At 53.5% G+C, this 27,207-nt stretch overlaps 1 protein-coding gene across 1 annotated transcript in view; it reads left to right on the top strand.

Annotated features, from left to right (window-relative positions):
* OGA (O-GlcNAcase) overlaps window positions 1-27,207 on the top strand; it is a 147,438-nt gene that overhangs the window by 59,084 nt on the left and 61,147 nt on the right. The window lies entirely within an intron of this gene.

Below are 27,207 nucleotides of genomic sequence, written 5' to 3'. Positions count from 1 at the left end.
TCCTTCGGATTGAATTTACCCTAGACCAATTTATAAGTTTCCTCCTTCCTGCTTTTGCACCAAAACTGAGGAGCCCGTGATGCACGGGAGGGTGTATAGGCAGAGGGGAGGGGTTACACTTTTTAAAGTGTAATACTTTGTGTGGCCTCCGGAGGCAGAAGCTATACACCCAATTGTCTGGGTCTCCCAATAGGAGCTAGAAGAAAAGGAATTTACGGTAAGTAAACAAAATTCCCTTCTTTGTCATCAATTGGCACAAACTGGTGATTTTCTCTTGTTCGAGCAATTGTATGTCCATCTTTGAACCTTTCCTCTTGAACTACCCGTATTTCGTCAATTTTTTTCTTTTGGAACAAAAAAAAAACTTGATTCCATGCAGTTGCTCCTTGCAAAAGTTGAATAAATCCACCGGGGTCAGTATTTGGTTTTCAGTTGGGCGTTGAAGACTGGCACGAGCTGCCAACCTCTTTGCTGTCCCTCCAATCCCATCACAGGGCGACTTTCCATGACTGGTACCAAGAAAATTCCATTCAGCGCTGATATTGAAATCAGCATTGTGGTGGCACAAGTTGAGAAAATTTTTGAAATTTTTGTACTGGGCTGCAGATCCATCACTGAAGTAGTGGATATGATGAATCCCATTGATGAGAGTCTTGAGATACTCCACAATTACTGTTAAGAAAGTGTGGACTGCAACAAGGGTGTCAAATGACCCTTCATCTTTCATTGCAAATTCAGCAACAATTCCAGACCACTTACTTAGACTGAACATTATGGCTTGGGAACCAACAAAAGATACCCAATATTAGGCTTGGGATCCTAGGCAAAGACACCCACCCTCAGGCTTTGGAACCTGCGATAGAGACCACCCGCGACTTGCCTTGCACGGCTATCGGCCATGGCTCCTAGGCGATGGGGCTGCCAATTCTCGAAAGACAGCATTATTACAATTCTTAATAGGATTATAATACCAATTCTTAGGGAATTGGTTGTGGTATAACCACCATGGACCAACGCAAGGGTTTGAATAGTGCAGTTAGCATTCATTGCGTATTAATAAATAACACCATGTTCAGTGGCATTTTCTTTGTCGCTCCATTGGGAGACCCAGACAATTGGGTGTATAGCTTCTGCCTCCGGAGGCCACACAAAGTATTACACTTTAAAAAGTGTAACCCCTCCCCTCTGCCTATACACCCTCCCGTGGATCACGGGCTCCTCAGTTTTATGCTTTGTGTGGAAGGAGGCACACATCCACTCATGCATTCTCATATTAGTTATGTCGGGTTGGAAGAAAAGAGGGCCCCCACGGGGCCCCCGGCATGTTCCCTTCTCACCCCACTACGTCGGCGGTGTTGTTAAGGTTGACGTACCCATTGTGGGTACAAAGGCCGGAGCCTCATGCCGTCTCCTTCACCATCCCTTAGCGGCTCTGGGAGAAGTGGGATCCTGAGCGGTCATCCATTTACTGGGACCGTGCTCCCTCCGCAGCCCCTGTGGGAATCTGCCGGACCGGAGTCTATTCAACCTCAGGGACCGGGCCCTGCAACTCTAAGGTACTCTGTGTCCCCATAGGGGACTGTGCAGGGAGCGCACCTTCTTCCCGGACGCTGCGGCAGCTGCTGAATTGAGAAGGACTTCCGCGCCGACCGTGCCTGCTTGTCGGGCGCGGTCTCAAATTTAGTCCCCGGCTTCATCGCGGCCTAGTCGCAAAAATCCCGCCCCCGGGCCTGCCTGTCAGGGGTAAGGGCGGGACTGCCGACCTGACGTCGGATGTGAGGGCCGGACCATCCTGCATGTTTCCTCCCCCCTCACTGATCACTGTGGGGACCCCAGATTCCCGCACTTTCCTGGCGCCGCCCACGGCTCCACTCCTCCCCTGAGAGCTCTGGCAGCCATTTTTTGGCATTCTGCCGGTGGAGGATTCTCAGTGAAGAGCTCTGCAACGCTGGGAGACCTAAGGCAGGGAATCTGGAGGACACACACTCCGCTTTTTAGCGGTCGGTAAGCCACACCGGTCACCCGGTGCTGGTCCCCCTAGGGTGCCGGAATAGATACGTATTTATATATATATTTCTGTTCGGTCGGGCTGTATACCCCTTTTTGCCCATATACCCTCAGTGATCATTCTCCTAGGAGACAACAGCATGTCGTCCACAAGGAGCAAAGCTGTTAAGGCACAGGGTTTTTTTGCGGCCTGTACCTCTTGTGGGGCTATGTTACCTGCGGGTTCCACCTACCCTCACTGTGAGCAATGCTCGACCCCTGTTTCGCTTGCTCAGCCGGAGCCTCGGTCACTAGTGGGCCCCTCGGCTCATGTAGACCCCCCTGCTCCCCCTGTCCAGGCGGCAGGGACAGAGTTCGCCTCTTTTGCTGAGAAACTCTCTGAGTCACTTTCACAATCCATGGCTCAGTCTATGGACAAATGGTCTGCCAAGCTGCTAGAAGCTTTGCAATCCAGACCGGTCCTTACACAGGCCCCGGCCCCTGTTGGATCGTCGCCTCCAGGCCCCTCTCGGTTCGCGCTGCAGCGCGCTCCCAGGTTGGGCCCTAGGTCTCACGTGGAGGACTCCTGCCCGGACCACAGTCCTAGACAGGCTAAGCGGGCTCGCTGGGAATCTTCCCCGACTTCTTCACGCTGCTCGGGTTCCCAGCTTGAGGACTCTCTGGAGGACGAGGCGGACGTCGCAGCTCAGGGCTCTGACCCTGACGTCGCCCTTAACCTTGATACACCTGAAGGGGACGCCTTAGTGAATGATCTTATCTCGTCCATCAACCAGGTGTTGGATCTCTCTCCCCCGCCTCCTACTGTAGAGGAGTTGGCGTCTCAGCAGGAGAAACACCAGTTTAGGTTCCCCAAACGTACACGTAGTGCGTTTTTCGATCACTCTAACTTCAGAGATGCTGTCCAGAAGCCCAGAGCGGTTCCGGACAAGCGCTTTACTAAGCGCCTTACTGACACACGTTACCCCTTCCCCTCTGACGTAGTTAAGGGTTGGGCTCAGTGTCCCAAGGTGGATCCTCCAGTCTCTAGATTGGCGGCTAGATCTGTGGTATTGGTTGCAGATGGCTCATCGCTAAAGGATGCCACTGACAGGCAGATAGAGCTTCTGGTGAAGTCCATCTATGAGGCCACGGGCGCGTCTTTTGCCCCGGCCTTTGCAGCCGTGTGGGCACTCCAAGCTATCTCAGCTTGTCTGGCTGAGATTAATGCTGTCACACGTAATTCTGCTCCGCAAGTTGCGTCTTTGACTTCTCAAGCGTCAGCTTTTTCTTCCTACGCCATGAACGCAGTCCTAGACTCTGCTAGCCGTACAGCTGTGGCATCCGCTAACTCTGTGGCAGTCCGCAGGGCCATGTGGCTGCGCGAATGGAAGGCAGACTCTGCCTCCAAGAGGTTCTTAACCGTTTTGCCGTTTTCTGGCGACCGCTTGTTTGGCGAACGATTGGATGAGATTATTATGGAATCCAAGGGAAAGGACTCCTCCTTACCCCAATCCAAACCTAAGAGACCTCAGCAACGGAAAATACAATCGAGGTTTCGGTCCTTTCGTCCCTCCGCCAAGCCCCAATCCTCTTCGTCCAGCAGGCCGGAGAAAGGCCAGAGGAACTCCTATGCGTGGCGGTCCAAGTCACGCCCCCAAAAGGCCGCAGGAGGCACTGCCTCCAAGGCGGCCTCCTCATGACTCTCTGCATCCCCCAGCCGCATCCTCGGTCGGTGGCAGGCTCTCCCGCTTTGGCGACGCCTGGTGGCCACATGTTCAAGACCGATGGGTGAGAGACATTCTGTCTCACGGTTACAGGATAGAGTTCAGCTCTCGTCCTGCGGCTCGTTTCTTCAGAACCTCTCCGCCCCCCGCTCAGGCCGACGCACTTTTTCAGGCAGTGGACGCTCTGAAGACAGAAGGAGTTGTGATCCCCGTTCCCCTTCAGGAACGTGGTCGCGGCTTTTACTCCAACTTGTTCGTGGTGCCAAAAAAGGACGGCTCATTCCGTCCCGTTCTGGACCTCAAACTACTCAACAGACATGTGAGAACCAGACGGTTTCGGATGGAATCTGTCCGCTCGGTCATCGCCTCGATGTCACAAGGAGACTTCCTAGCATCGATCGACATCAAGGATGCTTATCTCCACGTGCCGATCGCACCCGAGCATCAACGCTTCTTGCGTTTCGCCATCGGGGACGAACACCTTCAGTTCGTGGCATTGCCTTTCGGCCTGGCGACAGCCCCACGGGTTTTCACCAAAGTCATGGCATCCGTTGTGGCGGTCCTACACTCTCAGGGCCACTCGGTGATTCCCTACTTAGACGATCTCCTAGTCAGGGCCCCTTCTCGGGTGGCGTGTCAACACAGCCTTACCGTCGCTCTGGCGACTCTCCAGCAGTTCGGGTGGATCATCAACTTCCCGAAATCCAAGTTGACACCGACCCAATCACTGACTTACCTTGGGATGGAGTTTCATACACAGTCAGCGGTAGTCATGCTACCGCTGGACAAACAGCTTTCTCTGCAGGCAAGGGTGCAATCTCTTCTTCGGGGTCAGTCACACCCCTTAAGGCGCCTCATGCACTTCCTGGGGAAGATGGTGGCAGCGATGGAGGCAGTGCCGTTCGCGCAATTCCATCTGCGGCCACTCCAATGGGACATTCTCCGCAAATGGGACAGGAGGTCGGCTTCCCTCGACAGGAAAGTCTTTCCCTTGCAACCAAGACATCTCTTCAGTGGTGGCTCCTTCCCAACTCTCTGTCGCAGGGAAAATCCTTCCTACCCCCAACCTGGGCTGTGGTCACCACGGACGCGAGCCTGTCAGGGTGGGGAGCGGTTTTTCTCCACCACAGGGCTCAGGGAACCTGGACTCCGATAGTCATCCCTTCAGATCAATGTTCTGGAGATAAGGGCAGTGTATCTAGCCCTATTGGCTTTCCATCGGTGGCTGGAGGGCAGGCAGATCCGTATCCAGTCGGACAACGCCACTGCCGTCGCATACATCAACCACCAAGGCGGCACTCGCAGTCGTCAAGCCTTTCAGGAAGTCCGGCAGATTCTGCAGTGGGTGGAAGCCACAGCCTCCACCATCTCCGCAGTTCACATCCCGGGCGTAGAAAACTGGGAAGCAGATTTTCTCAGTCGTCAGGGCATGGATGCGGGGGAATGGTCTCTACACCCAGAAGTGTTTCGAGAGATCTGTCGCCGCTGGGGAACGCCGGACGTCGATCTCATGGCGTCACGGCACAACAACAAAGTCCCGGCATTCATGGCTCGGTCTCAGGATCACAGAGCTCTGGCGGCGGACGCGTTAGTTCAGGATTGGTCACAGTTTCGACTGCCTTATGTGTTTCCTCCTCTGGCGATGCTGCCCAGAGTGTTACGCAAGATCAGATCCGACTGCCGTCGCGCCATTCTCGTCGCTCCAGACTGGCCGAGGCGGTCGTGGTACCCGGATGTGTGGCATCTCACGGTGGGACAACCGTGGGCGCTTCCAGACCGCCCAGACTTGCTTTCACAAGGCCCGTTTTTCCATCTGAATTCTGTGGCCCTCAACCTGACTGTGTGGCCATTGAGTCCTGGCTCCTAGCGTCTTCAGGGTTATCTCAGGATGTCATTGCGACCATGAGACAGGCCAGGAAACCAACGTCCGCCAAGATCTATTACAGGTCTTGGCAAATCTTCTTATCCTGGTGCTCTGATAACTGTTTTCCTCCATGGCCTTTTGCCTTACCCACTTTTCTTTCATTCCTTCAATCCGGAATGGACAAGGGTTTGTCACTCGGCTCTCTCAAGGGCCAAGTATCGGCGATCTCCGTATTTTTTCAAAAGCGCCTAGCCAGGCTTCCGCAGGTCCGCACGTTCCTGCAGGGAGTTTGCCACATAGTCCCACCTTACAAACGTCCGCAGGAACCCTGGGACCTTAACAGGGTGCTAACGGCTCTTCAGAAACCACCTTTCGAGCCGCTGCGGGATGTCTCTTTATCACGTCTTTCGCAGAAGGTGGCATTTCTAGTGGCAGTTACATCACTCCGGAGAGTGTCTGAGCTTGCAGCGCTGTCATGCAAAGCCCCCTTCCTGGTGTTTCACCAGGATAAGGTGGTTCTGCGTCCGGTCCCGGATTTTCTCCCTAAGGTGGTATCTCCTTTTCATCTCAATCAAGATATCTCCTTGCCTTCATTTTGCCCTAATCCAATTCACCAATGTGAAAAGGATTTGCACTCTTTGGATCTAGTGAGAGCACTCCGGCTCTACGTGTCTCGCACGGCGCCCCTGCGTCATTCAGATGCGCTCTTTGTCCTGGTCGCTGGCCAGCGTAAGGTTTCGCAGGCTTCCAAGTCAACCTTGGCTCGGTGGATCAAGGAACCGATTCTCGAAGCCTACCGTTCTTCTGGGCTTCCGCTTCCTTCAGGGCTGAAAGCCCATTCTACCAGAGCCGTGGGTGCGTCCTGGGCATTGCGGCACCGGGCTACGGCTCAGCAGGTGTGTCAGGCAGCTACGTGGTCTAGTCTGCACACTTTCACGAAACACTATCAAGTGCATACCTATGCTTCGGCAGACGCCAGTCTAGGTAGGCGAGTCCTTCAGGCGGCGGTTGCCCACCTGTAAGAGGGGGCCGTTGCGGCTCTTTTTATTGAGGTATTCTTTTACCCACCCAGGGACTGCTTTTGGACGTCCCAATTGTCTGGGTCTCCCAATGGAGCGACAAAGAAGAAGGGAATTTTGTTTACTTACCGTAAATTCCTTTTCTTCTAGCTCCTATTGGGAGACCCAGCACCTGCCCCTGTGCCCTTCGGGCTGGTTGTTCTTTTGTGTACACATGTTGTTCATGTTAAATTGTTCTTTTGGTTCATGGTTTTCAGTTCTCCGAACATCCTTCGGATTGAATTTACCTTAGACCAATTTATAAGTTTCCTCCTTCCTGCTTTCTTTGTCGCTCCATTGGGAGACCCAGACAATTGGGTGTATAGCTACTGCCTCCGGAGGCCACACAAAGCACTACACTTAAAAGTGTAAGGCCCCTCCCCTTCTGCCTATACACCCCCCGTGGGATCACGGGCTCCTCAGTTTTTCATGCTTTGTGCGAAGGAGGTCAGACATCCACGCATAGCTCCACTGTTTAGTCAGCAGCAGCTGCTGACTATGTCGGATGGAAGAAAAGAGGGCCCATACTAGGGCCCCCAGCATGCTCCCTTCTCACCCCACTTTTGTCGGCGGTGTTTAAGGTTGAGGTACCCATTGCGGGTACGGAGGCTGGAGCCCACATGCTGCATCCTTCCCCATCCCCCTTAGGGCTCTGGGTGAAGTGGGATTTACCGGTCTCCAGGCACTGAGACCGTGCTCCATCCACAGCCCCTGGAAAATCTGCTGGATATGGAGCTGAGTATCGTCAGGGACATGGCCCTGCTACATCAAGGTACTCTGTGTCCCCATACAGACGCAGACACACTGCAGCATTGCTGAGTGTGTTAGTGCGCCGGGGACAACAGCGCGCGCGCTAGTGCCACTACTCACTACAGCTCTGCTGAGTGAGTCTATGTATTGCGAACTGCCGCGCCGGCCGCTGCTGTTAGTTTTAAAAAATGCTGCGGCGCGGCTGGGACTTGTGGTGCGCCGGGGACTTCCGCGCTGGCCGTGCATGTATGACGGCCGCGCTTATTAATCGAGTCCCCGGCTTTTGCGGCCTAGTTTCGTTTCGTTCCCGCCCCCAGGCCTGCCAGTCAGGGGAAGGGCGGGACGCTGTACAGAACGTCAGCGCAGAGGGCTGGAGTCTATTTACATACTCCAGCCCTCACACTGGGCACAGTGGGACACCAGTTTCCCGCACTTTGTCTGCGGCACGCCCACGGTCCGCCCCTCTTCACAGAACGCCGGCAGCCATTCCTGTGGTGCAGTCTGAGCTGGAGAGGGGAGACAGGTTCTGGGAGACCCAGACACGGGATTCTGGCGACCACACACCCGCGTTTGAGCGGGCGGTAAGCGGCACCTCTGGTGCTGACCCCACTTAGTGCCGAAGTGTACATTTGTATTTTTATGCTTGCATGCTATACATTGCACTGTACGGTCGCTAGTGATTCTTGGCTATATACCCTCCTATATTGCTCAGAGGAGACAACAGTATGTCATCCGCAAAAAGCAAGGGTGCCAAGGCACAGGCTTTCTATGCTGCTTGCACCGCATGTGAGGCTACTCTACCTGCAGGTTCCACTGACCCCCACTGTGTGCAGTGCTCGGCCCCTGTGGCACTTGCTCGGCCGGGGCCTCTGCTAGAGGTGACCCAGGGCGAACCACCTGTGAATACTGTCCAGGTGACGGGGACAGAGTTTGCAGTCTTTGCTGATAGATTGTCTGTGACTATGACTAAAATTCTAGTGCAGTCTAGACCAGTAACTCAGACCAGGGGCACTGTTGACTCATTGCTCCCTGGTCCCCCTCAATTGGAACAGCTCCGCGCTCCGGGGGTGTCCCATGCATCCCAGGGTGAAGGCTCTGACACGGACGACAGTCCCAGACAGCCTAAGCGAGCTCGCTATGAGCGGCCCTCGACTTCATCACACTGGTCAGGGTCCCAGCAGGAGGACTCTCTGTGTGATGAGGCGGAGGTAGCTGATCAGGATTCTGATCCTGAGACCGCTCTCAATTTGGATACGCCTGATGGTGACGCCATAGTGAATGATCTTATAGCGTCCATCAATAGAATGTTGGATATTTCTCCCCCAGCTCCTCCGGTGGAGGAGTCAGCTTCACAGCAGGAGAAATTCCATTTCAGGTATCCCAAGCGTAAATTAAGTACTTTTCTGGACCATTCTGACTTTAAAGAGGCAGTCCAGAAACACCACGCTTACCCAGATAAGCGTTTCTCCAAACGGATTAAGGATACACGTTATCCCTTTCCCCCTGACGTGGTCAAAGGCTGGACCCAGTGTCCCAAGGTGGATCCCCCTATCTCCAGGCTTGCGGCTAGATCCATAGTTGCAGTGGAGGATGGGGCTGCACTTAAAGATGCCACTGACAGACAGATGGAGCTCTGGTTGAAATCCATCTATGAAGCTATCGGCGCGTCGTTTGCTCCAGCATTCGCAGCCGTATGGGCACTCCAGGCTATTTCAGCTGGTCTTACACAGATTGACACGGTCACACGTACATCTGTTCCCCAGGTGGCATCCTTAACCTCTCAAATGTCTGCATTTGCGTCTTACGCGATTAATGCTGTCCTGGACTCTACGAGCCGTACGGCAGTGGCGTCAGCCAACTCCGTGGTTCTATGCAGGGCCTTATGGTTAAGGGAATGGAAGGCAGATTCTGCGTCCAAAAAGTGCTTAACCAGTCTGCCATTTTCTGGTGATTGACTGTTTGGTGAGCGTTTGGATGAAATCATTAAGCAGTCCAAGGGTAAGGATTCATCCTTACCTCAGCCCAGACAAACCAAACCCCAACAGAGGAGGTGACAGTCGGGGTTTCGGTCCTTTCGAGGCTCGGGCAGGTCCCAATTCTCCTCGTCCAAAAGGACTCAAAAGGATCAGAGGAGCTCAGATTCTTGGCGGGCTCAGTCACGCCCAAAAAAGACAGCCGGAAGACCCGCTACCAAGGCGGCTTCCTCATGACTTTCGGCCTCCTCTCTCCGCATCCTCGGTCGGTGGCAGGCTCTCCCGCTTTGGCGACGTTTGGCTGCCACAGGTCCAAGACCGTTGGGTGAGAGACATTCTGTCCCACGGGTACAGGATAGAGTTCAGTTCTCGTCCTCCAACTCGATTCTTCAGAACGTCTCCGCCTCCCGACCGAGCCGATGCTCTTCTGCAAGCGGTGTGCACTCTAAAGGCAGAAGGAGTGGTGATCCCGGTTCCTCTTCAGGAGCAAGGTCACGGTTTTTACTCCAATTTGTTTGGGGTACCAAAAAAGGACGGATCTTTCCGTCCCGTTCTGGACCTAAAACTTCTCAACAAGTACGTGAAAACCAGACGATTCCGGATGGAATCCCTCCGCTCCGTCATCGCCGCAATGTCTCAAGGAGATTTCCTAGCATCAATAGACATCAAGGATGCTTATCTCCACGTGCCGATTGCTCCAGAGCATCAGCGTTTTCTACGCTTCGTGATAGGAGACGAACACCTTCAGTTCGTAGCTCTGCCTTTCGGTCTGGCGACAGCCCCACGGGCCTTCACCAAGGTCATGGCAGCAGTAGTAGCAGTCCTGCACTCTCAGGGACACTCTGTGATCCCGTATTTGGACGATCTACTTGCCAACACAGCCTGAACGTTGCGCTGGAGACTCTCCAGAGTTTCGGGTGGATCATCAACTTTTCCAAGTCAAATCTGACCCCGACCCAATCGCTAACGTATCTTGGCATGGAGTTTCATACTCTCTCAGCGATAGTGAAGCTTCCGCTGGACAAACAGCGTTCACTACAGACAGGGGTGCGATCTCTCCTTCAAGACCAGTTACACCCCTTGAGACGCCTCATGCACTTCCTAGGGAAGATGGTAGCAGCAATGGAGGCAGTCCCTTTCGCGCAGTTTCATCTGCGTCCACTACAATGGGACATTCTCCGCCAATGGGACGGGAAGTCGACGTCCCTCGACAGGAACGTCTCCCTTTCTCAGGCGGCCAAGGAATCTCTTCAGTGGTGGCTTCTTCCCACCTTTTTGTCAAAGGGAAAGTCCTTCCTACCCCCATCCTGGGCGGTGGTCACGACGGACGCGAGTCTGTCAGGGTGGGGAGCGGTTTTTCTCCACCACAGGGCTCAGGGTACGTGGACTCAGCAAGAGTCCACCCTTCAGATCAATGTTCTGGAAATCAGAGCAGTGTATCTTGCCCTACAAGCCTTCCAGCAGTGGCTGGAAGGCAAGCAGATCCGAATTCAGTCGGACAACTCCACAGCGGTGGCATACATCAACCACCAAGGAGGAACACGCAGTCGGCAAGCCTTCCAGGAAGTCCGGCGGATTCTGACGTGGGTGGAAGACACGGCATCCACCATATCCGCAGTTCACATCCCAGGCGTGGAGAACTGGGAAGCAGATTTTCTCAGTCGCCAGGGTATGGACGCAGGGGAATGGTCCCTTCACCCGGACGTGTTTCAGGAGATCTGTCGCCGCTGGGGGATGCCGGACGTCGACCTAATGGCGTCCCGGCACAACAACAAGGTCCCAGCTTTCATGGCGCGGTCTCACGATCACCGAGCTCTGGCGGCGGACGCCTTAGTTCAAGATTGGTCGCAGTTCCGGCTACCTTATGTGTTCCCTCCTCTGGCACTGTTGCCCAGAGTGCTGCGCAAGATCAGGTCCGACTGCCGCCGCGCCATCCTCGTCGCTCCACACTGGCCGAGGAGGTCGTGGTACCCAGATCTGTGGCACCTCACGGTAGGCCAACCGTGGGCGCTACCAGACCGACCAGACTTGCTGTCTCAAGGGCCGTTTTTCCATCGGAATTCTGCGGCCCTGAACCTGACTGTGTGGCCATTGAGTCCTGGATCCTAGCGTATTCAGGGTTATCTCAAGAGGTTATTGCCACCATGAGACAGGCTAGAAAACCAACCTCCGCCAAGATCTACCACAGGACGTGGAAGATATTCTTATCTTGGTGTTCTGCTCAGGGATTTCCTCCCTGGCCATTTGCATTGCCCACTTTTCTTTCCTTCCTACAATCCGGTTTGGAAAAAGGTTTGTCGCTAGGCTCCCTTAAAGGACAGGTCTCAGCGCTATCTGTATTTTTTCAGAAGCGCCTAGCACGACTTCCTCAGGTACGCACGTTCCTGCAAGGGGTTTGTCATATCGTCCCTCCTTACAAGCGGCCGTTAGAGCCCTGGGATCTGAACAGGGTTCTAATTGCTCTCCAGAAGCCGCCTTTCGAGCCTATGAGGGATGTTTCCCTTTCTCGCCTTTCACAGAAAGTGACTTTTCTTGTAGCGGTCACCTCTCTTCGGAGAGTGTCCGAGCTAGCAGCGCTGTCATGCAAATCTCCCTTCCTGGTGATTCACCAGGACAAGGTGGTCCTGCGCCCGATTCCGGAGTTTCTCCCTAAGGTGGTATCCCCCTTTCATCTCAATCAGGATATCTCCTTACCTTCTTTGTGTCCTCATCCAGTTCATCAATGTGAAAAGGATTTGCATTTGTTGGATCTAGTGAGAGCACTCAGAATCTACATTTCTTCGGCGCTCCTATTGGGAGACCCAGACGATTGGGTGTATAGCTACTGCCTCCGGAGGCCACACAAAGCATTACACTAAAAAGTGTAAGGCCCCTCCCCTTCTGGCTATACACCCCCAGTGGGATCACTGGCTCACCAGTTTTCTGCTTTGTGCGAAGGAGGTCAGACATCCACGCATAGCTCCACTGTTTAGTCAGCAGCAGCTGCTGACTATGTCGGATGGAAGAAAAGTGGGCCCATATGGGGTCCCCAGCATGCTCCCTTCTCACCCCACTTTCGTCGGGTGTTTAAGGTTGAGGTACCCATTGCGGGTACGGAGGCTGGAGCCCACATGCTGTTTTCCTTCCCCATCCCCCCTCAGGGCTCTGGGCGAAGTGGGATCTTACAGGTCTCCAGGCACTGAGACCGGGCTCCATCCACAGACCCAGAGAACCTGCTGGATATGGAGCTGAGTATCGTCAGGGACAGGCCCTGCTACATTAAGGTACTCTGTGTCCCCGGGCAAGCGCGCACACACACACCAGCATTGCTGGGAGTGTTAGTGCGCCGGGGGCAACAGCGCGGAGCGCTCGTGCTATTATTCACTACAGCTTTGCTGAGTGGCTTTATGTATTGGGAACTGCCGCGCCGGCCGTTGCTGAGTGTTTTTTACATTGTGGCGCGGCTGGGACTTGTGGTGCGCCGGGGACTTCCGCGCTGGCCGTGCACATGAAGTGCTGACCCCACTAAATACCGAAGTGTCCATTTGTATTTTATGCTTGTATGCTATACACTGCACTGTAGGTCGCTATCTTTGGCTATATGCCCTTCTAGATGGCGAGATAACAGCAGCAAAAACGCAAGGGTGCTAAGGCACAGGTTTTCTAGGCTGCTTGTATTGCATGGCTGAAGTGTTCATTTGTACTTATGCTTGTATGCTATACATTGCACTGTATGGTCGCTACTCTGGGCTATATTCTCCTAGATGGCTGGACAACAGCAGCAAAAAAGCAAGGGTGCCAAGGCACAGGCTTTCTATGCTGCTTGTATTGCATGTGCTGAAGTGTTTATGCTTGTATGCTATACATTGCATAGATGACTAGAATACAGCAGCAAAAAAGCAACACAGGCTTTCTATGCTGCTTTTCCTGCATGTGATACTGTTCCACCGGCAGGTTCCACTGACCCCCATTGTGTGCAATGCTCCCCTGTAGCACTTGGTCAGCCGGGGTCTCTACTAGAGGTGGCCAAAGGAACCACCTGTGAACCCTGTCCAGGAACAGGGACGGAGATTGTCATGGGATGGAGACTTTGCAGTCCAGACAGGCCATGGGCAATCTTGATTAATGCTCCCTGGCCACCCTCATTTGGAACGTACTCAGTGCTCCGGGGGGGTCCCAGGCATTCCAGGGTGAAGGCTCTGACACGGACGGCAGTCCCAGACAGCCTAAGCTAGCTCGCTGGGTGCGGCACTCGGCTTCATCACTGGTCAAGGTCCCAGCAGGAGGACTCTCTGTATGATGAGGCAGACGTAGCTGATCAGGGCTTTGGTCCTGACACCGCTCTCAATCCGGATACACCGGATGGTGACGCCATAGTGAATGATCTTATAGCGTCCATCAATGGAATGTTGCATATTTCTCCCTCAGCTCCCCCAGTGGAGGAGTCAGCTTCACAGCAGGAGAAATCCTTTTTCAGTACTCATGCGTAGATTGAGTACTTTTCTGGCCACGCTGACTTCAGAGACGCAGTTCAGAAACACCACGCTTACCAGATAAACGTTTTCTCCAAACGTATTAAGGATGCACGTTATCCCTTTACCCTGACGTGGTAAAGCGCTGGACCCAGGGTCCAAAGGTGGATCCCCCAATCTCCAGGATTGCGGCTAGATCCATAGTTGCAGTGGAGATGGGACTTCACTTAAAGATGCCATTGACAGACAGATGGACCTCTGGTTGAAATCTGTCTGTGAAGCTATCAGCGTGTCGGTTGCTCCGGCATTCGCAGCTGTATGGGCACTCTAACCTATTTCAGCTGGTCTTGCGCAGCTGGTCTTGAGCACATGTACATCTGTGCCGCAGGTGGTGTCCTTAACCTCGCAATGTCTGCATTGCGACTTACCCTAGTAATGCTGTCCTGGGGGGACAGTCGAGGTTGGTCCTTCCCAGGCTCGAGCAAGTCCCAATTGTCCTCGTCTAAAAGGGCTCAAAAGGCTCAGAGGGGCTCAGATTCCGGCCGGGCTCATTCACGCCCAAGGAAGGCAGCAGGAGGAACCGCTACCAAGGCGATCTCCTCATGTATTTCAGCTCTCTCTCTCCGCATCCGCGGTTGGTGGCAGAATCTCCCGCTTCTGGGTACATTTAGCTGCCACAGGTCACAGACCGGTGGGTGAGAGACATTGTGTCTCACGTGTACAGGATAGAGCTCTGTTCTCGTCCTCCGGCTCGATTCTTCAGAACTTCCCCCCCCCCCCCCCACCGAGCCGATGCTCTTCTGCAGGCAGAAGGAGTGGTAATCCCTGTTCCTCTTCAGGAACAAGACACGGTTTTTTCCTCCAATCTTATTGGGGTGCCAAAAAAGGGTGGCTCTTTCCGTTCCGTTCTGGACCTAAAACTGCTCACCAAGCACGTGAAGGCCAGGCGGTTCCGGATGTAACCCTCCGCTCCGTCATTGCCTCAATGTCTCAAGGAGATTTCCTAGCATCAATAGACATCAGGATGCTTATCTCCACGTGCCGATTGCTCCAGAGCACCAGCGTTTGCTACGTTTCGTTATTGAAGACGAGCATCTTCAGTGCGTACCACTGCCCTTCGGTCTGGCGACAGCCCTACGGGTTTTCACCAAGTTCAGGGCAGCAGTGGGAGCAGTCCTGCACTCTCAGGGTCACTCTGTGATCCTTACTGGACGATCCACTTGTCAAGGCACCCTCTCAAGAGGCATGCCGACACAGCCTGAACGTGGCGCTGGAGACTCTCCTGAGTTTCGGGTGGATCATCAACTTTTCAAGGTTACATCGGGCACCGACCCTATCGCTGACATATCTGGGCATGGAGTTTCACACTCCCTCAGCGATAGTGAAGCTTCCGCTGGACAAGCAGCGTTCACTACAGACGGGGGTGCAGTCTCTCCTTCAAGGCCAGTCACACCCCTTAAGACGCCTCATGCAGAGGCAGTCACTTTCGCGCAGTTTCATCTGCGTCCACTTCAATGGGACATGCTTTGCCAATGGGTTGGGGAGTCGACGTCCCTAGAAAGGAACGTTTCCCTTCTCAGACGGTCAAGGACTCTCTTCAGAGGAGTCCATCCTTCAGATCAATGTTCTGGAAATCTGGGCAGTGCATCTTGCCCTGCAAGCCTTCCAGCAGTGGCTGGAAGGAAAACCGATCCGAATTCAGTCGGACAATTCCACAGCGGTGGCAGACATCGCCCACCAAGGCGGAACACGCATCGCCAAGCCTACCAGGCAATCCGGCGGATTCTGATGTGGGTGGGGGACAGAGCATCCACCATATCCGCAGTTCACATCCCGGGCGTAGAAAATTGGGAAGCAGACTTCCTCAGTCGCCTGGGCATGGACGCAGGGGAACGTTCTCTGCACCCAGAATGGTGTCAGGAAATCTGTAGCCGCTGGGGGATGCCGGACGTCGACCTAATGGCGTCTCGGCACAACAACAAGGTCCCGATTTTCATGGCGCGGTCTCACGAGCAAAGAGCTCTGGCGGCAGGCGCCCTAGTTCAGGATTGGTCGCAGTTCCAGCTACCCTATGTGTTTCCTACTCTGGCACTGTTGCCCAGAGTGCTACGCAAGCTCAGCTCCGCTTGCCGCCGCGCCATCCTCGTCGTCCCAGACTGACCGAGGAGGTCGTGGTCCCGGATCTGTGGCATCTCACGGTCGGCCAACCGTGGGCACTCTCAGACCGGCCTGACTTACTGTCCCAAGGGCCGTTCTTTCCACTGAATTCTACGGCCCTGATCCGGACTGTGTGGCCATCGAGTCCGAGATCCTAGCGCCTTCAGGATTATCTCAAGACGTCATTGCCTCCATGAGACGGGCTAGGAAGCCGACGTCTGGCAAAATCTACCACAAGACGTGGAAGTTATTCTTATCTTGGTGCTCTGCTTAGGGAGTGTCTCCCTGGCCATTTGCATTGTCTCCTTTTTCCCCCCTTCCTGCATCTGGATTGGGAAAAGGTTTGTCGCTCGGCTCCCTTAAAGGACAAGTCGCAGCGCTGTCGGTATTCTTTCAGAAGCGCCTAGTACGACTTCCTCAGGTACGCACGTTCCTGCAGGGGGGTTATCACATTGTCCCGCCGTACAAGAGGCCGTCAGACCCATGGGATCTGCACAGGGTATTAATTGCTCTCTAGGAGCCGCCCTTCGAGCCTCTGAGGGATGTTTTCACTTTCTCGACTTTCACAGAAAGTGGCCTTTCTGGTAGCGGTCACGTCTTTTCGGAGAGTGTCCGAACTAGCAGCGCGGTCATCCAAAGCTCCCTTCCTGGTGTTCACCAAGATAAGGTAGTGCTGCGTCCGATCCCAGAGTTTCTCCCTAAGGTGGTATCCCCTTTTTATCACAATCAGGATATCTCCTTACCTTCCTTTTATCCATTTCATCGATATGTAATGGCTTTGCATTGTTGGATCTGGTGTAGAGCACCCAGAATCTACATTCCCGCACGGCGCTCCTGCGCCGCTCGGATGCACTCTTTGTCCTTGTCACTGGTCAGCGCAAGGGATCGCAGGCTGCAACATCCACCCTGGCTCAATGGATCAAGGAACCAATCCTTGAAGCCTACCGTTCTACTGGGCTTCCGGTTCCATCAGGGCTGAAGGCCCATTCTACCAGAGCCGTGGGTGCGTCCTGGGCATTACGGCACCAGGCTACGGCTCAACAGGTGTGCCAGGCAGCTACCTGGTCGAGTCTGCACACTTTCACCAAACATTATCAGGTGCATACCTATGCTTCGGCGGACGCCAGCCTAGGTAGAAGAGTCCTGCAGGCGGCAGTTGCCTCCCCGTAGGGGAAGGCTGTCTTGCAGCTCTAACATGAGGTATTTCTTTACCCACCCAGGGACAGCTTTTGGACGTCCCAATCGTCTGGGTCTCCCAATGGAGCGCCGAAGAAGAAGGGAATTTTGTTACTTACCGTAAATTCCTTTTCTTCTAGCTCCTATTGGGAGACCCAGCACCCGCCCTGTTGTCCTTCGGGATTTTTGGTTGTTTTCGGGTACACATGTTGTTCATGTTGAATGGTTTTCAGTTCTCCGATGTTACTTCGGAGTGAATTTGTTTAAACCAGTTATTGGCTTTCCTCCTTCTTGCTTTTGCACTAAAACTGGTGAGCCAGTGATCCCACTGGGGGTGTATAGCCAGAAGGGGAGGGGCCTTACACTTTTTAGTGTAATGCTTTGTGTGGCCTCCGGAGGCAGTAGCTATACACCCAATCGTCTGGGTCTCCCAATAGGAGCTAGAAGAAAAGGAATTTACGGTAAGTAACAAAATTCCCTTCTTCCCGCACGGCGCCCCTGCGCCGATCGGATGCACTCTTTGTCCTTGTCGCTGGTCAGCGTAAAGGGTCGCTAGCTTCCAAATCCACCTTGGCTCGGTGGATCAAGGAACCAATTTTTGAAGCCTACCGTTCCGCGGGGCTTCCGGTTCCCTCAGGGCTGAAGGCCCATTCTACCAGAGCCGTGGGTGCGTCCTGGGCATTACGGCACCAGGCTACGGCTCAGCAGGTGTGCCAGGCGGCTACCTGGTCGAGTCTGCACACTTTTACCAAGCATTATCAGGTGCATACCTACGCTTCGGCGGACGCCAGCCTAGGTAGACAAGTCCTTCAGGCGGCGGTTGCCTACCTGTAGGAAAGGGCTGTTTTATGGTCCTGTCACGAGGGTTATTTTACCCACCCAGGGACTGCTTTTGGACGTCCCAATTGTCTGGGTCTCCCAATGGAGCGACAAAGAAGAAGGGAATTTTGTTTACTTACCGTAAATTCCTTTTCTTCTAGCTCCAATTGGGAGACCCAGCGCCCGCCCTGTTTTCTTAGGGATTTTTGTTTTTTCGGGTACACATGTTGTTCATGTTGATTGGTTTCAGTTCTCCGATGTTCCTTCGGATTGAATTTGTTTTTAAACCAGTTATTGGCTTTCCTCCTTCTTGCTTTTGCACTAAAACTGAGGAGCCCGTGATCCCACGGGGGGTGTATAGGCAGAAGGGGAGGGGCTTTACACTTTTAAGTGTAGTGCTTTGTGTGGCCTCCGGAGGCAGTAGCTATACACCCAATTGTCTGGGTCTCCCAATTGGAGCTAGAAGAAAAGGAATTTACGGTAAGTAAACAAAATTCCCTTCTTTGCACCAAAACTGAGGAGCCCGTGATCCACGGGAGGGTGTATAGGCAGAGGGGAGGGGTTACACTTTTTAAAGTGTAATACTTTGTGTGGCCTCCGGAGGCAGAAGCTATACACCCAATTGTCTGGGTCTCCCAATAGGAGCTAGAAGAAAAGGAATTTACGGTAAGTAAACAAAATTCCCTTCTTTCTTTTCTTAAATGGAGAGACTCCAAAAAAAACCCCAATGATCCTTGTAGAGAAAAATGTGCTCTTTCAAATGATAACAGAATTAATATATTTTAGGGGTACCCTTTTTGGGAAATTTGACCTAAAAATAGGTAAAATTCGTTTTTTTTTTAAGTTTTTCATCATATGTGGGTGTGAATATTTCCAGAAATACATATGCTTTGACCGTGATATTGCAGCAATGCAAAGTCATGAAGATGTTTGTTGTACAGGGTAAAGCACCAGTTTCTATTGGTTTTTGGTCTTGAGTTATATATGGGCAAAGTTTGGCATACATTTTATGCGAGGCGTTTTGCATGCTACTTTGACACAAAATTGCGGCCGAAATATTTTGTCATAGCCGGTAATAATTTTATCGCGTTTAGCAGCAAAAGTTGAGCTAGTATGCCAAATTTCAGCATCATAGCCAGTATAGAACTCTAATGGCTATGTGCCAAAGTTTGCAAAATCCTCTTAGCTGAAGCCGCAGGCTTGGGGGGGGGGGCCTCCAGTGAAAGGTCAACAGTGCCCAATATATTTGAGATCTGGCCCTAAAAATTTACAGGAACCTCTTTTCAAACATACATGTACATCTTTATAAATTTTCAGCAAAATCGGAGAACGTCGAGTGGGGACGATTTTTAAAACTGGTCCACTTGACACGGAATGACCCTGATGTGTGAGGCCGGTTTAACAGTTTTCCTGTACCTTGACATAAACCCAGACCACAGGCTACTCTGCCCATATGGTCAGCCACTGGAGGACACCTCTAAGGCTGGGGACACACGAGTGTCATTATACTGTGATCTGATCTTGCGATCGGAGCACAGCTGCAGAGGGCTGGGAGGGATTTTTCTCCTCCATTGTCAGCCTGTGTGTATATCGCACTGCACTCCGGCGTCATGTGAGTGCAGTGCGATGTTTCACTTGCACGCGTAGACTTGTATAGGTGTGACTGAATATGGATTGGATTACAACTGCATCCTGCTGCCAAATCACAGATGGGAACGGTCCATAGAGTAACATTTTTTTTTTTCTTCAGCGCTCTATTGGGAGACCCAGACGATTGGGGTATAGCTACTGCCCTCTGGAGGCCACACAAAGCACTACATTAAAAGTGCAAGGCCCCTCCCCCTCTGGCTATACCCCCCCCCCGTGGTATCACGGGTTCTCCAGTTTTAGCTTTGTGTGCGAAGGAGGTCAGACATTCCATGCATAGCTCCACAGATTTTAGTCAGCAGTAGCTGCTGACTATTTCGGATGGAAGAAAAGAGGACACATATAGTGTCCCCAGCATGCTCCCTTCTCACCCCTGGATGGTGTTGTAAGGTTGAGGTACCTATTGCTGGTACAGGGCTGGAGCCTGACATGCTGTTTTCCTTCCACATCCCCTGGTAGGGCTCTGTGGAAGTGGGATCCTGCCGGCCTCTCAGCTCTGACGCCGGGCTCCATCCACAGACCCATTAGAACCTGATGGAGACGGAGCAGGAGTACGATCAGGGACAGGCCCTGCATCATACAGGTACTCTGTGTCCCCGGCAGGCACAGACACACTCCGGGCTGGCTGGGTGTTGTAGTGCGCCGGGGAACGCAACGTTGGAGTTAGTGTCCCTACAGATTACTGGGGGATTTTTTGTGTATGGGAACGCAGCGCCGACCCCCTCTGGACCGGGCGGCGCTGCTGTGACTTGTGGTGCGCCGGGGATCCGCCGTCCGCGCTTTTACGGCGGCGGCGGTTATAAATTGAGTCCCCGGCTTTTTGGGCCTAGGACGCCGGCAGCTCCGATTCGTTCCCGCCCCCACCCTGTCATTCAGGGTAGGGGAGAGACGCTGTTCGCTAGCAGCGACGAGGGCTGGAGCCTGATTTACATGCTCCAGCCCTCACACTAGGCACAGAGGGAAGCAGGCTTCCCGCTCTTAGCCAGGAACGCCCAGGGCCCGCCCCCCTTCTCTCTCAGGACGCCGGCAGCCATTACATGCAGTCTGGCTGGAGGAAGGACGCAAGGCTCTGGGAGACCTGGACTAGGGGCTATCTGGCGACCACACACCCGCTTTTTAAGCGGGCGGTAAGCGATTTTTCTGTGCTGGTCCCTCTAGTGCCTCACGGTGTATCGGTGTACTGTGTAGGATATAGAGATATTGTATTTCTTGCACTGTGAGGTCGCTTCTGGCTGCATCTCCCAGATCCCTCTGTGGAAGCAACAACATGCCATCCTCAAAACGCAAGGCTGCCAAGGCTAGGGCTGTGTATACTGCGTGTGCTGCATGTGGGGCTAATCTACCAGCAGGCTCCGATGACCCCCATTGTGTGCAATGCTCCGACCCGGTGCTGCTTCGCCAGCCGGAGTCAGGAGAGGTAGTGACCCAGGCTGAGACGCTTGTAAGTTCTGCCCCGGTGACAGGGACAGACTTTGCAGTTTTTGCTGATAATATGTCTGTGTCTATGGCAAAAATCCTTGAAACCTTGCAATCTATGCATGGGGCTCAGTCTTTGGGCACGGCGAGGCCTCTGTCCTCAGGTCCCCCTCACTTGGAATTAATCCAGCCCACAGGGGGGTCCCCGGCTTCACAGGCCGAGGATTATGACTCAGATGATAGCCCCAGCCACCCTAAGCGAGCTCGCTGGGAAAGACCCTCGACGTCATCACACTGCTCAGGGTCTCAGCGCAATCAGTCTCCCTGTGATGTGTCTGATGAGAGTGATCAGGAATCCATTCCTGGAACCCCTCTCAACCTGGATACCCCTGATGGGGATGCCATGGTAAACGACCTTATCTCAGCCATCAATAGGCTGTTGGATATTTCTCCCCCAGCCCCTTCAGCAGAAGAGGCGGCTGCGGAGCAGGAGAAGTTTCGTTTCCTTTATCCCAAGCGTAAATTGAGTGCTTTGTTGGATCACGCTGACTTCAGAGAATCAATCCAGAAGCACGACGCTCACCCAGAAAGGCGTTTCTCTAAACGATCTAAAGATACGCGTTTCCCTTTCCCCCCTGAGGTGGTCAAGCGCTGGACACAGTGTCCAAAGGTAGACCCCCCGATTTCCAAACTCGCAGCTAGGCATAGTTGCAGTGGAGGATGGCGCTTCACTTAAAGATGCCAATGACAGACAGATGGACCTTTGGTTAAAATCTGTCTATGAAGCTATCGGCGCGTCGTTTGCTCCGGCATTCGCAGCCGTATGGGCACTCCAGGCTATTTCAGCTGGCTTAGCAAAAGTGGATGCTATCATACATCCAGCAGTGCCGCAAGTGGCGCACCTTACCACGCAGATGTCGGCGTTTGCGTCTTACGCTATCAATGCGGTCCTAGAATCTACCAGTCGCACCTCAATGGCGTCCGCCAATTCGGTAGTTTTGCGCAGAGCCTTGTGGTTAAAGGACTGGAAAGCAGATGCTGGTTCCAAAAAATGTTTAACCAGTTTGCCTTTATCTAGAGATAGACTGTTTGGCGAGCCATTGGCTGATATCATTAAGCAGTCCAAGGGTAAAGACTCCTCTTTACCACAACCCAGAACAACCAAACCTCAGCAGAAAAAGTGGCAGCAGAGGTTTCAGTCCTTTCGAGGTTCGGGCAAGACACCGTTTACCTCGTCCAAAGGGACTCAGAGGACGCAAAGAAACTCAGATTCGTGGCGGGCTCACACGCGCCCCAAGAAAGCAAATGGAGGTACCACTTCCAAAGCGGCTACCTCATGACTTCCAGCCCCCTCCCTCCGCATCGCCGGTCGGGGGCAGGCTCTCCCGCTTTTCCGGCATTTGGATGTCACAGGTCAAAGACCGGTGGGTGACGGACATTTTGTCTCGCGGGTACAGAATCGAGTTCAATTCTCGTCCTCCAGCTCGGTTCTTCAGAACCTCAACACATCCAGACCGAGCAGATGCTCTGCTGCAGGCGGTGGACTCCCTAAGAGCGGAAGGAGTGGTGATCCCAGTCCCTCCTCAGGAACAAGGGCAAGGGTTTTACTCCAATCTCTTTGTGGTTCCAAAAAAGGACGGCTCGTTCCGTCCTGTTCTGGACCTAAAACGGCTCAACAAACATGTGCACGCCAGGAAGTTCCGGATGGAAACCCTGCGTTCTGTCATTGCCTCAATGTCCAGAGGAGACTTCCTTGCCTCAATAGACATCAAAGATGCTTATCTCCACGTGCCAATTGCTACAGAACATCAACGTTTTCTACGTTTTGTGATAGGAGACGACCATTTTCAGTTCGTAGCTCTGCCATTTGGTCTGGCGACAGCCCCACGGGTCTTCACCAAGGTCATGGCGGCGGTGGTAGCAGTCTTGCACTCTCAGGGACACTCGGTGATCCCTTACCTAGACGATTTATTGGTCAAAGCTCCCTCTCAAGAGGCATGTCAGCACAGCCTGAATGCTACGCTGGAGACCCTACAGTCTTTCGGATGGATCATCAACTTTCCAAAGTCGATCCTATCACCGACTCAATCACTAACGTATCTTGGCATGGAGTTTCATACTCTAGCAGCGATAGTGAAGCTTCCGCTGAACAAGCAGCGGTCACTACAGACAGGGGTGCAATCTCTTCTGCAGGGCCAGTTGCATCCCTTGCGGCGCCTCATGCATTTCCTAGGGAAGATGGTGGCAGCCATGGAAGCAGTTCCCTTTGCGCAGTTTCATCTGCGCCCACTTCAATGGGACATTCTCCGCCAATGGGACGGGAAGTCAACGTCCCTGGACAGGAAAGTCTCGCTTTCCCAGACGGCCAAGGACTCCCTACAATGGTGGCTCCTTCCCACCTCATTGTCTCAGGGAAGATCCTTCCTGCCCCCATCCTGGGCAGTAGTCACGACAGATGCGAGTCTGTCAGGGTGGGGAGCAGTATTTCTCCACCACAGGGCTCAGGGGACGTGGACTCCGCAGGAGTCCACCCTTCAGATCAATGTTCTGGAGATCAGAGCAGTGTATCTTGCTCTACTGGCCTTCCAACAGTGGCTGGAAGGAAAGCAGATCCGAATCCAATCGGACAACTCCACAGCGGTGGCATACATCAACCACCAAGGAGGGACGCGCAGTCGGCAAGCCTTCCAAGAAGTCCGGCGCATTCTAATGTGGGTGGAGGACAGAGCATCCACCATATCCGCGGTTCACATCCCAGGCGTAGAAAACTGGGAAGCAGACTTCCTCAGTCGCCAGGGCATGGACGCAGGGGAATGGTCCCTTCACCCGGACGTGTTTCAGGAAATCTGTCGCCGCTGGGGAGTGCCGGACGTCGACCTAATGGCATCCCGGCACAACAACAAGGTCCCGGCATTCATGGCGAGGTCGCGCGATCAAAGAGCTCTGGCGGCAGACGCCTTGGTTCAAGATTGGTCGCAGTTTCAGCTCCCATACGTGTTTCCGCCTCTGGCGCTCTTGCCCAGAGTGCTACGCAAGATCAGATCCGAGTGCAGCCGCATCATACTCGTCGCTCCAGACTGGCCGAGGAGGTCGTGGTATCCGGATCTGTGGCATCTCACGATCGGTCGACCGTGGTCACTGCCAGACCGACCAGACTTACTGTCCCAAGGGCCGTTTTTCCATCAGAATTCTGCGGCCCTGAACCTGACTGTGTGGCCATTGAGTCCTGGATCCTAGCATCTGCAGGATTATCTCAAGGAGTCGTTGCCACAATGAGACAAGCTAGAAAGTCGAATTCGGCTAAGATCTACCACAGAACGTGGAAGATTTTCTTATCCTGGTGCTCTGCTCAGGGAGTGTCTCCCTGGCCATTTGCATTGCCCAAGTTTCTTTCCTTCCTGCAATCGGGGTTAGAAAAGGGCTTGTCGCTCAGCTCCCTTAAAGGGCAAGTTTCGGCACTATCCGTGTTTTTTCAGAAGCGTCTAGCACGTCTTTCTAAGGTGCGCACGTTCCTGCAGGGGGTCTGTCATATTGTGCCCCCGTACAAGCGGCCGTTAGATCCATGGGATCTGAACAGGGTACTAGTTGCTCTCCAGAAGCCGCCCTTCGAGCCTCTGAAGGAAGTTTCCTTTTCTCGTCTGTCACAGAAAGTGGCGTTTCTTGTTGCGATCACATCGCTTCGGCGAGTGTCTGAGCTGGCAGCTCTGTCATCCAAGGCTCCCTTCCTGGTGTTCCACCAGGACAAGGTAGTGCTGCGCCCTATTCCGGAGTTTCTCCCTAAGGTCGTATCCTCTTTTCATCTTAATCAGGATATATCCTTGCCTTCTTTTTGTCCTCATCCGGTTCACCGGTATGAAAAGGACTTACGTTTGCTAGATCTGGTGAGAGCACTCAGAATCTACATTTCCCGCACGGCGTCCATGCGCCGTGCCGATGCACTTTTTGTCCTTGTCGCTGGTCCGCGCAAGGGGTTGCAGGCTTCTAAAGCCACCCTGGCTCGATGGATCAAAGAACCAATTCTAGAGGCCTACCGTTCTGCGGGGCTTCCGGTTCCTTCAGGGCTAAAAGCCCACTCAACCAGAGCCGTGGGTGCGTCCTGGGCATTACGTCACCAGGCTTCGGCTCAACAGGTGTGCCAGGCAGCTACCTGGTCCAGTCTGCACACTTTCACCAAGCATTATCAGGTGCATACCTATGCTTCGGCGGATGCCAGCTTAGGTAGAAGAGTCCTGCAGGCGGCAGTGACACCCCCGTAGGGGAGGGCTGTTTTGCAGCTCTAACATGAGGTATTTCTTTACCCACCCAGGGGCAGCTTTTGGACGTCCCAATCGTCTGGGTCTCCCAATAGAGCGCTGAAGAAGAAGGGAATTTTGTTACTTACCGTAAATTCCTTTTCTTCTAGCTCTTATTGGGAGACCCAGCACCCGCCCTGTTGTCCTTCGGGATGTTTTTTTGTTGTTTGCGGGTACACATGTTGTTCATGTTGAACGGTTTTTCAGTTCTCCGATGTTATTCGGAGTTAATTTGTTTAAACCAGTTATTGGCTTCCTCCTTCTTACTTTGGCACTAAAACTGGAGAACCCGTGATACCACGGGGGGGGGTATAGCCAGAGGGGGAGGGGCCTTGCACTTTTAATGTAGTGCTTTGTGTGGCCTCCAGAGGGCAGTAGCTATACCCCAATCGTCTGGGTCTCCCAATAAGAGCTAGAAGAAAAGGAATTTACGGTAAGTAACAAAATTCCCTTCTTTTTTTTTTAATCGCGTTCCACTTGGCCTGTTTTACTCTGTGTTCCAGCTCTAATGCACCGCCTCGCTCCCATCACAGCTCCTGGGATCAGGGAAAGAAAACCTCTTTCTGGGCAGTTGACCCCCTAAGTGCACCGATTAAGCTTAATTGCGGCTCTGTACAAGGGGAGGAGACCCCTCCTAGTTATGATTGTCGGGTCTGGCATCTGATGAAGGTCCTCGAGCCGGTCTCTGACATGCTCTAATAGCTTCTTTTTCTTCCTGGGCTGACCTTCCTTTCACTCTTTTTCTAACTAGCTCATAGCTGTCAATCAGTGCAGCGGGGGAGGAGCTAGCGAGCAAAACTGTGGAAGGAAATGTGCTCTGCACCTTGCGGCCCCACCCGTTGCACACGAAGCACCTCATTTGCATATAAACATAAAGAATATTTTTTTCCGGTGAATTATTAAGCTAAGTGCATGACTCCTCTTATTACATGGTCCTATACAAGGACTTTGGCTTTCCATCTTACTGATTTGTGGAGCTTTACCAGGGTACATATGGGCCACCCCTGCAGCGGTCGAACGGCTCGGGTCCGGGGGTGATTGCTCGTGGTTCGAGGGTCTCCGGACCCGGGGGCTAGGGGCCACACTCAAATTAAAAAGGGGCTATTTACAGGGGAGATATAGTTTGTGATGCCACCCGTGGTGTGCAGTAACTGGGAGTACCGCCGCTGCTGTTGGGAGTACTCGGGGTGATGGAGTGGGGCAGCCAGATGACGTTACCCTCCACGGGTAGGGAAGGCCCCGGGACTCTGGGTAGTGGGGTGCAGGGGGAGCGCAGGCTCGCTGGTAGCAGGGGCTAATCACGTACTCAGGAAGAAAGCAGACACTGACAACATGGTAAACCAAGTCTCTGGGTGCCGCTGATCTCTTGGGGAGCTCGTCCGGGTTCCTCCGTCCCCTGCAGCACTGCCTGATGGTCCAGGTCCTTCCTCTGGGCACAGTTATTTTGTAGTGTCCAAATGGCCCTTAAGCTTAGAGCTGTCCGGGCCCCGCGCCCTGCTATGGGTAGCAAGAGGAGCTTGCTCTCAGGGGCTCACGCTTGGGATTTCAGTGCGCTGCTTGGGTTGGAAAGCCCTATCCCACTCGTTGCGCTAGTGCCCCCGATCTCTGAGCTTCATGGGAACAGTCCATACAGGCCCTGTCCTCCGCAGGTTAATTGCCGGGTTGCTTGAAGCTTCTCCCCGACCCAGGGTCCATGTACCCCGTCGTGCCTTCGGTCCCAGCCCGGCTATTGAACTGCTATCTTCCAAGACTAGCCAAGCACGAAGTCCCAATCTCCCCCGACCGGGTCTCCAACTCCTCTGGTCCCAGACCACCGTCTGCGACCTAGTCTGCTTCCCCCTGGGAGCTCCAACTCCCAGCTTCCTCGAGCTCCTCACAGCTCGAGGGCTACTAC

This window comes from Anomaloglossus baeobatrachus, chromosome 5 (assembly GCF_048569485.1).
Source record: "Anomaloglossus baeobatrachus isolate aAnoBae1 chromosome 5, aAnoBae1.hap1, whole genome shotgun sequence".
NCBI lineage: Eukaryota > Metazoa > Chordata > Amphibia > Anura > Aromobatidae > Anomaloglossus > Anomaloglossus baeobatrachus.
This window is presented reverse-complemented; position numbering and strand designations above follow the sequence as displayed.